Genomic DNA, 10456 nt, shown 5'->3' on the forward strand with positions numbered 1-10456 from the left:
TACAATGAAGTGATTATCTTATTCTGTCCTACATTTGCACTGTGGTGATATGCTTTATCACAGAACCATGGTAAGGGAATGAGCTGATCATGGACTGAATTCTCAGATACTCTGAGTAAAATCAAGTCTTTCTCCTTTAATTTGATTTTTACAGAGATTTAGTCACAGTGACAGAAAACTGACTATCACCATGCAACTCCATTGAAAGTAAAAATTTATGATCCGTTGAAAGACAAAATGAAAAGAACAAGAATATAATGTTGAGTTATGATGTGGATACAAGCCCAGTGAGTGGAAGGTGGTGGTTTGAATAAGAATGCCTCCCTATAGGTTTATGTATTTGAATGTTTAGTCCCAGCAATTGGCACTATTTGAAAGGAACAGAAGATGTGGTCTTGTGTACTAAGTGTGTCACTAAGTGTAGATGTTGAGGTTTGAAAAACCAAGGTAAGCTCACTCTTCTTGCTGTCTTCAGGATTTGGATGTACAACTCTCAGCTATCATGCTTGCCTGTGGGTAAACATTCTCGCTGTTGTGAAGACAATGCACAAAATTTCCCAAACTGTAAGCCAGTCCCAGTTGAAAATTTTCTTTCATAAGATGTTCCAAGGTCATAGTATCTCTTCACAACAATAGAACTCTATTTAAGACAGAAGTTGGTTCCAGGAGTGGAGTAATGCTGTGACATGCCTGATTGTACTGGTTGTTGGCAGAATGTGGATGTTGGGACTTTTGATTAGAAAAGCAATGATTGCTTAAGTAGTACTTAATGAGCCATATGAGTGGAAGCATAGAAGACAGTGGTGGTGAGAGCAACATAGATTATGATTCAGGAGATTTCAGAGGAAAATAATATTAGTAAATGTTCTAGAGACTATTGTGGTAATATTTTGACAAACAACGTGGCTGCTTTTTCACCTTTTCCAAAATATCTGCCCGAGAATAACTTAAAAAGTTTGGGATTATTGGTATAGGCAGAGGACATTTCAAGAGAGCCTAGTACTGATTCTTCCTGTGGTTACTATAATTCACTCTTATGTAGATTTATAATGAAAAGGAGCAAAATGCATATAGAAAATTATAACATGTATGGCTTGAGGGGAAAAGAAAAGCAGGAAAAATAATGGTTCCAAGTCCATTGCAAAAAAAGAGAGAGAGAGAGATAAAAAGTTTAAAGGAAAGCCAGATGTTAAATGGAATGAAGAGATTTATGCCCTCAGGACAAGGTCCCATCCAGGTAAATTTAAAATTGTGGAAAGGATTTAAAGACAAGCTCAAGAAGTGAAGGAAACAATGGGAAACAGAAAACTGGTGCAACTGAATTTGACCAAGGGGAATGTTCCAGCCCTAGGAAGCAGCAGACCTTGGCAGCTTCAGCCAAGTGTTTCTGTCTTTAGAATAAAAAATACAAGAAAGGACCTGCAGAATATCCTTCCATGCTAAGGAAAACCGATGAGGCCATATATGTGTCAGGGATGTCCCTGAATAGTGGCCCAGACAAGCCATTTTGTGAAACTGTAAAGTTGAAACCTGGATTTTGTTTAGAGACATAAGATTCCTGCTAATGAAAGCTGCAGACTTAGTGTGGAAACAGTCTAAGAGAGAAACATGAGTTTCAGTCAACAAAGCTGATAAGACTAGAAAATCTGAAGAATACTTTGACATCAAACTTTGAGATGCAGAGATTGAAGTTTGTCCTGTTGGTTTTGATCTTGCTTTGGTCTCGTATTTCCTCACTATGCTCTCTTTCCTCCCTTTTGGAATGGTGATGCATATTCTGGATAATTATACAGAATTATGTGATCTGCTTTTTTATTTTGATTTTATATGGAATTGCATTTAAGAGACTTCTATGAGTGTCAGAAAATTCTTTACCATCTCTCTTTTCATCCATGCTTCCAACTCTGAACTCATATACTACAGTGTACTTGGAGTGCAGCATTCTGTACTTGAGACTGAACCTTCTGGAATGGTTCTCACTATGCTCCTTTTCCCAACTTTTGAAATAGTAGTGTATATTGAGAGATATTGTAAGTTGGAAGTATGTGGTATGCTTTTTTATTTGGTTTCATTAATGAAGATAGTTAAGTGATTGCCTGGAATCTCAGAAGATACTTTGTACTTGGTACTTTTAAACATTGTTGAAGCTGTGATAGGCTATGCAGATTTTAAAAATTTGACTGGATGCATTTTGCATTATGATATAGCTTTAGGCCAGTGGAGGCCAGGGAGTGGAATGTGATAGAACCCATTCCCTGTGGAGGAATATCTTGCTCAGCCTAGATACAGGGAAGAGAGCCTTCGCCCTGCCTTAAGTGATATGACAGATATTCTTTGTTCCCCATGGAAAGCCTCACCCTCTCTGAGGAATGGATGGGGATTATGGTGGGGGAAAAAGTGAGGAGTGGGAAGAAAAGAGGGAGATAGAACTTGGATTGTTATGTAAAATAAAATGATTGTTTTAAAAAGAAAATAGAAAAGAAAATGTCCACTATAGGTTTGAGCACTTGGTCACCAGGGTTTGGCATGAAGCTGAGTATATTAGCAGGTATGGCCTTGTTAGAAGAACTCTGTCACTGGGATTTGGGCTTTCAAAGGCTCAAGCAAGTCCCCTTGCCTCTGTCCTCTTGCTGCCTATTGATCCACATGTAGAATTTTTAGCTATTATATCTTTCTGCATGCTGGCATATTCACAGCCATTATGAAAATGTACTAAATTTCTGAAATTGACAGTGTCTCACATAAATGATTTCTGTTATAAGTGTTGCAAAAACATGATGTCTTTTCACAATAATTGAAGAATAACTAAGACATAATTTATATGCTCGAAGAAAATATATAATATCTAATAAAGTAATATCATTCTATAAATATACAACACTTAAAACCAATAACATGAAAATGAACAACATAGTAAAAAACTTGGGCAAAGACTTGGTCTAACGAGCTCTTCACCTAGAAGAGTTACAGATAATTTATAGGTTTATAAATGATTTTTTCAGGATTTGTTGTTTGGGAAATGCAAATGATTGCAATCATGATATATTACCATTATTAAATTGATCACTATCTGCATTCCTTGTAATATACAATACTTGCAAAAAAGTGGAGGAAGTCATGTGAATTCAAATAAGTTAACATCATTAATGAAGATAGTTTAGGCTTTCCAAATGAAACATTTATCATAGACCCAAGAAATCTTTTTTTAATTAATTAATTTATTTATTAAAGATTTCTGCCTCCTCCCCGCCACCGCCTCCCATTTCTCTCCACCTCCCCCAATCAAGTCCCCCTCCCTCATCAGCCCAAAGATCAGTGAGGGTTCCCTGCCCTGTGGGAAATCCAAGGACCTCCCACATCCTTCTAGGTCTAGTAAGGTGAGCATCCAAACTGCCTAGGCTCGCACAAAGCCAGTACGTGCAGTAGGATCAAAACCCAGTGCCATTGTTCTTGACTTCTCAGCAGTCCTCATTGTCCGCTATGTTCAGCGAGTCCGGTTTTATCCCATGCTTATTCAGACCCAGTCCATCTGGCCTTGGTGAGTTCCCGATAGAACATCCCCATTGTCTCAGTGTGTGGGTGCACCCCTCGCGGTACACTCATCCATTGCTGGTGGGTGGCAGTTTCTCAGGAAATTCGGGATCAACCTACCCCTGGACCCAGCAATACCACAGAATATACCCAAGAGATGCCCTATCATACAACAAAAGTATATGCTCAACTGTGTTCATAGCAGCATTGTTTGTAATAGCCAGAACCTGGAAACAACCTAGATGCCCTTCAATGGAAGAATGGATGAAGAAAGTATGGAATATATACATATTAGAGTACGACCCAAGAAATCTTAATCCTTGGTAATTTCAAACAAATTTTGAAAGCTTAAGTTAACACAAACATCTGAATAGAGACTGAATGGAAGATTTCCATTTTTCATATTTGCTAATCTAAACAGAGGTAACCAACATGTCTATTAAGAGCTTCAATCTGGAAGGCCCTTCACGAGCTAGCTCATCTGTTTGAACTCTGGTTACCCAGTTGATGGAGCACTTGTGTAAAAATGTTGACTCTTCACTTTTGTCCACAGTATCTAAAGCAGGATGAAAGCCTGACATCTTTGTCTTCATTGTGTGCCTGATCTGTATTTGACTGAAGGAACAGAGGTAAGTTATTGTCCTTAACATTTCCTTTTAAAGGGATATTAAATCCCAGGAAGAAGAAAACCTAAATGGTTAAACAATTCATCTCTTAATGAGATTTTTTTCAGAAGACTGGACTTCATTATCTGTGATGGAAGAACAGATGAATAATTTAACAATTTATTGGACCATCTTGCAGTAGTGACTACTTTCTAGTAGTTGAGATATTCGTGGATACATGGAGTGTTGAACTATAACTAAAGTAGGATTGCTTAACTGTGCATACTTTGATTTTCTATTTGAATCTAAAATATTCATACTAATACCCTGAAGATGGATTTAAGTACCACTGGTTCTATTTTTTCTTCCAATTATGGTCATATAGGGCAAATCTCCTCTCTATTTTTACCACCATACATTTATTTAACTTTTTTACAAACCATGATCTTTGTTACTTTGGATCCCTGGATTCATATTAAAACCTTTGGTCGGGTTCTTATTGCAAAGAATTATTCATACAGAATGACCTCTCATATTATGTGATTTAAGGTAATAAAATGTCTTATAAAGAATCACACTTCAGTATAATGCTTAGATGAGACCTATGTCTGTTTCTCCCCATTTTAACTCTAGACAGGCCAGATACAGCTTATCAAAATTCCAGTTCATTGTCTCATGAATCTTTTTGGAATCATTTACTCATTTTCATCTATTAAAAGCCAAATATTAACTCTGACAAATTTAGCTAATTTGCCTTCTTTCACATCCCCTGGACTCTGTCTGACCCTCCTCCAGAGACAGTCCATAATTAACTTTTCTTTTCCTTCTCCTAGGCCAATTTCCTGACTACAGGGAGAACAGTCTCTAAGTACCCACCTGCCACATAGTGGCCTCTTCCTCATCATGTCTGTCCTACCACATGAGCAAGGTCCTAGTCTGGTCAGCGATATGGTTCAGTGAGCCCTTGCACATGACCTCACAGTGTGAACTGGATTCATGGGACCCACACAATGTCAAAAAAGAGAAAATAATCCACACAGATGTTTCCTGACCTCCACATGTATGATATAGCAAATATGATTACCCAGCATGCAAAAAGTCACAATAACAATAACATGTAAATCTAAAAATTAAAAGATCCTTTTCTGCCTGTTTTATGATATGTTTTTTCCCCTTGTTGTGTCTGTCCCTTTCCAATGTTTAAAATAATCCTTTCAAAGAAGGGCTCCCACTTTAAGCCTGAACTTTTTTTGATGTTGTTGTTCCTATTAGTCACCAAATTAGATTTTGGTTTACAATTTTATTCTCCCATACTTTTAGCTTGTTTATGGGGTAATAGTTTTAAGAGTATGATGAAATGTGGACTTATGATATCTTTTTTACTCAAGACAGCATTTCTCTGTGTAACAGCCCAAGTTATCCTGGAACTTGCTCTTGTAGACCAGGTAGGCTTTGAACTCATTGAGACCTACCTCCCTACATCTCCCAAATACTGGTATTAAAGGCATGAGTCACCACCACCGATTTATGATGTCTTTTTTAATGTTTGCAGCTTTGTGAATATGAGGAAGACATTGGGATAGTTTTCTCTCCTTACCCCTCCTCCAAATAGCAAGGTTTTACAGTAGATTTGCTTTATACTGCTTTGCCTTCTATCTCGAGTTATTTCCCCTACCTTTTATTGACTCATCTCTTTTGCATGTATGCTAATGTGTAAAGAGAGGCACATGTGTCTTCCCCCTTCACTTCAGCTTATCTATGGTCACTTGTGAAAAAGAACTGTGTTTGTCTAAAATAAAATACAGCTTCTGGTTCCAAGAGGTAAAAGTCTGAGGTCCAATTAATCCTTGTAAGAAAACAAGAACCTCTATGATTGAAGACAAAGACTGCTCAGTGGGAAGTTTCTCTATTTCCCCTGGAGTGACATAAAAGTCTTTTCCATTACTAACTCTTGAAGATGGAAATTGGAGATAGTAAAGTCAGGGTTTACTTTGTCCCTCTTTTCAGGGGAACAGAAATATGAACTTTAGATTCAGTGCTAAACTATGCCTTTGGCTTCAGTATGCCATAATTGTAATGACTTCTTATCTTTTCCATCAGTTTCCATTTTGCATTGTCTATTCCATTCATTCTATTTTGTACTTATCTGTCCACCCTGCTTCCCATCTACTCTTCCACTTACTTGTCTCCTTGAGGCCAGGTGTCTGCTCCGGACAGAAATGGAGGGAGAGTGTGATCCTTCCTGGAGGAGGCAAGGCTGCTGAATGTCAGTTACAGCACAGAGAGGGTTATTTATCTGGGGGTAAAGGCTGAATTTACTCTCAGCACAATAAAATTTCATGTTCTCCTTCTTACTGGGAGGAGTTTTGTATTATTCCTGTTTATATTGTGTGTTGTGTCACCTTGGAGTAGAGTCCAATTTATAAGTAACTAATCCTACATAAAGAAATTAAAAATCCAATTTTATTGACTCTGAGTGAAGAACAACCGGGGCAGGAAACTCATATATCTTAGTAGCTTTTAGGAGGAAGGAGCTAAATGAATGAAGAAAATCATGCTTCATGAATCAGAGATGAGAAAATCAGGCTGATGCTGGTGAGATGGGTCAATGGATAATGTGCTGACTATGCAACTGTGACTACCATTGTTCATACACCCAGAATCCACATAAATGTTAGGCAGGCATTATGGGTGTCTAATACCAGCACTAAGGCAACAGAGAGAACTAGAACAAGCTAGCTAGAATTGCTTAGTTCTGGGTTCAGGACTTAACAAATTGTGTGGAGAGTATTTGAAGACAACCAATTTGAACAGTAGGACTTCACACAGATATGGGCACATTGGTATGTACCCTCTAAAATGATCATGTGTGCACACACACAGCATTACACACACACACACACACACACACACACACACACACACACACACACACACACACACTGCAGGCAGGCTCATCCTGGAACTGAAGTTTCAGGCACATGTAAGCTCCTGATTTGGTGCTGAAAACAGAACTCTGGTGTTATGAAAGAGTAATGCTTTATTTCAGGTTTTCTAAACAAAGGCAGCAAGCAAGGTTAGCCATTCCAAGAAGTACTTAAATGCTGATCCCATCTCTCAAACTTCTGCATGAGTTTTAAAGAAGGAACAATCATATGTCTTCGTAATCTTACAATCTTTTAGATAATTTATATCATGTCTATACCAAATTTCAGAGATACAAATCAAATGTTTCCTTCTTTATCTTTGAGGTACTAATTTGACATGATTCTCTTTATTATTAAAAAATCCTTGAAAAAAATTATACAAGGTTAACCAAAATGAGCTGCAGCTGGAAGTGCACAAGTTTAATCCTAGCATTTGGGAGGCAGAGACAGGCATATCTCAGAGTTTGAGGCCAGCCTGTTCTACAGAGTGAGTTCCAGAATAGTCAGAGTCACACACACACACACACACACACACACACACACACACACACACACTCAAACCCTGTTCCAGAAAACTATAAGTGAATAGATAAATAAATAAATATGACAGAAAATAAATAAAAAAATTGCCAAATCAAAGCCTATACCTCTCCTTGAACAGTCAGAATTTGCATTATGAAGCTATGGTCTTCACTCTGGATTTTTAACTTCCTCTGATGAATTATTTTGACGCACTTATCTACCACTAAACAACAACATCTACAATGGAGTTGGAATTAGAAAAATAGTTAACTTTGTATTTTCTTTCCTTGCTTGTTTCCATTACTTGCCTCCAGTCCTCCTCATCTCCTAGTATTTAACATGTTTGCTTCTTTTCCTACTTCTCAGACTACATTTGCATGCTGTAGGTGCTGCATAGAAGGAAAACAATGAGTGTTTTCCCTGAGATTGTGTGACTTCACTTAATATTATACATTTTAATTTTATCAGTTTTCATGTAATGCTCCTATCAGATTTTTCTTTGAAGCTCTATTGTTTTCATATATATCTACTTGTATGTGTACAATTTTCATTGTTCTTTCATCTTTTGATGACCATATTGATTGATTCCAGTTTTTTGCTTTAGTGAATAAAAAAGTGATAAACACGAGGATATAGGAAAGAAAGGGAATAGGATAATGATGCAGTTATAGTGTATTATAATGTCAAAAATAAAAATATGATTAAAAATTCATGAGGGTGAAATTTCTATAATAGGGTATGGTGTTCTTTGGGTATATGACCAGGAGAGAAATAGTTAGGTTACTTAGTACTTCTATTTTTAAGATTTTGAGAAATATCCAACCTGATTTCCACATGACTGTGCTAATTTTCCCCCCACCTGTAGTAAGTAAAGAGTCTTCTCACCACATTCTATCATTTATTCTTAGATTTGTTGATGAGAGCCATTCTGACTGGGGTCAGGTGGCATCTCAAAGTAGTTTTATTTGAATTTCTCTGATGACTAGGAATATAGAACATCTTTTAAATACTCATTGATCATTTGTGGTTCTCTCTCTCTCTCTCTCTCTCTCTCTCTCTCTCTCTCTCTCTCTCCCCTCCCCTCTGTAAAAAATGAAAACAACAACAAAAAAACCAAAAAACTATTCACTTCATGTGCCAGTTTTCTGATTGGCAGTTTTCTTTCCCTGGTACTTAATTTCTGCAGTTCTTCATAAATTCTGACTTCAGTCTCATGTCTGAAGTGTAACTGGTAAAGTTTTTCTCCCATTCTGTATGCTGTTTGCTCTGCTGGTGTTTTCATTGTTTTACAGAAGCTTGTGATGTTCATGGGTCCATCTGTTGATCCCGAGGGAAAGTTCTGTGCTGTTGGTATTCTATTAGAAAGGCTCTTATCTTCCTTGGGGTTTTTAGGGCATCCTCCATGTTTTTTTCTAGTACTTTCAGTTCATCCAACTTCAAACAAAGGTCATTGTTTTATTTGAATCGATTTGTGTACATGGTGGAAGAAATGAATCCACTTCCGTGTGTCCGCAGATAGAATTCAGTTTTGTAGCACTGGTTGTTGAACAGACTGACTCTTTTCAATCTATGTTTTGCTTCTCTTGTGAAAATTTAAGTGGGCAAAACTTTGTCATTTTATTTCAAGGTCCTTTTTTCTAATACACTGATATATTAGTCTATTTTTAAACTAGAACCATGTTGTAGATATTACTGAGTCTTTTATTATGCTTTCTGCTATTTTGCTTCATTAGTAATAGAATGTTTTTTTCAAATGGCATATCTACTCCCTCTACTCCTGCCAGTTCCTTTCCACTCCCAACCCCTCCTAGATCCACTCCCCTCTGGCTCTCATTTAAAACCAAACAGGAATTTAAAGGATATTAATAAAAATACATAATATAAAACAAAAACTAGCTCATCAGAATTGGGAAAAGTAAACAAGTGAAATGAAAACAACCCAAGATGAGGCACAAAAGCCAATGATACACGCATTTGTATACTAAGAATCTCATGAAAACACTAAACTGAAAATCATACTTTACTTTTCTCTTGGGATCTTTGATCCACTACAGTTTGAGTTTTGTTCACGGTGATATGTATAGAACTATTTGGATTCTACTACAGTTAACCATCCAGTTTGACAAGTACCAGTTATTGAAAATGCTCACTTTTTTTTCCAGTATATATTTGGCTTCTTTATGAAAATTCAGTTGTCTGTAGGTATGTGAATGATGTCTGGCTTTTCAGTTTGATTCCATTGATTGGTTCATCTATTTTTGTGTCAATACCATGTTATTTTTTCTAATATAGCTCTATAAAAGAACTTGAAATCATGGATAGTGATATGTACAACAATTCTTTCATTATTCAGAATTGTTTAACTATCCTTTGTGTTTGTATCCATATGAAGCTAAGAATTGTTCTTTCAAAAGAACCCTTCTAAGAAACCTGAAATAAAAGAAGACTGAGTCAATATTCTACAGAGATTTCCTAGCTTATCTCCAAGTAGGACACTTAAAAAGAAATGGTAACAAAGGCAATCAGTCACTTCAAAGTCCAGTTTTGTCAGGTGGCGAGCCTTATCTTTGAGATCAGCAAAGCTATTACCTCTCTTACTATCATCTTCTGGATTTTGCTCACATCATCATCTCTTATTTGTGTATTCCTGAGGCTGTTGAGCCTTGCTTTCCTCCTGTCAGTATCACCTGCTTTAAAGTACAACTCAGAATAAAGAAATACATTTCATAGCATGTCCTTAGGAGTTGTTCATAACAGCCACCTGCACATTCTTTCTATAACATGAAACACAAAAGTGTCATTATAGTAAATAAGACAAAAGGGTCTCTTCATTCATTCTTTCTTCCTCTAAATAATCTGTAATTTTATCAT

General features: G+C 36.8%; 1 protein-coding gene across 1 annotated transcript in view; it reads right to left on the minus strand.

The window, feature by feature from the left end:
• Positions 1-6383, minus strand: part of LOC142849532 (interferon-induced very large GTPase 1-like) — a 139980-nt gene extending 133597 nt beyond the window's left edge. Inside the window, exon 1 of the mRNA XM_075971813.1 lies at positions 6319-6383. The gene's annotated coding sequence lies outside the window, so the exon portion shown is untranslated. The remainder of the gene's footprint in view (positions 1-6318) is intronic.
• Positions 6384-10456: the final 4073 nt, after the last annotated feature.

This window comes from Microtus pennsylvanicus, chromosome 5 (genome assembly GCF_037038515.1).
Source record: "Microtus pennsylvanicus isolate mMicPen1 chromosome 5, mMicPen1.hap1, whole genome shotgun sequence".
Classification (NCBI taxonomy): Eukaryota; Metazoa; Chordata; class Mammalia; order Rodentia; family Cricetidae; genus Microtus; species Microtus pennsylvanicus.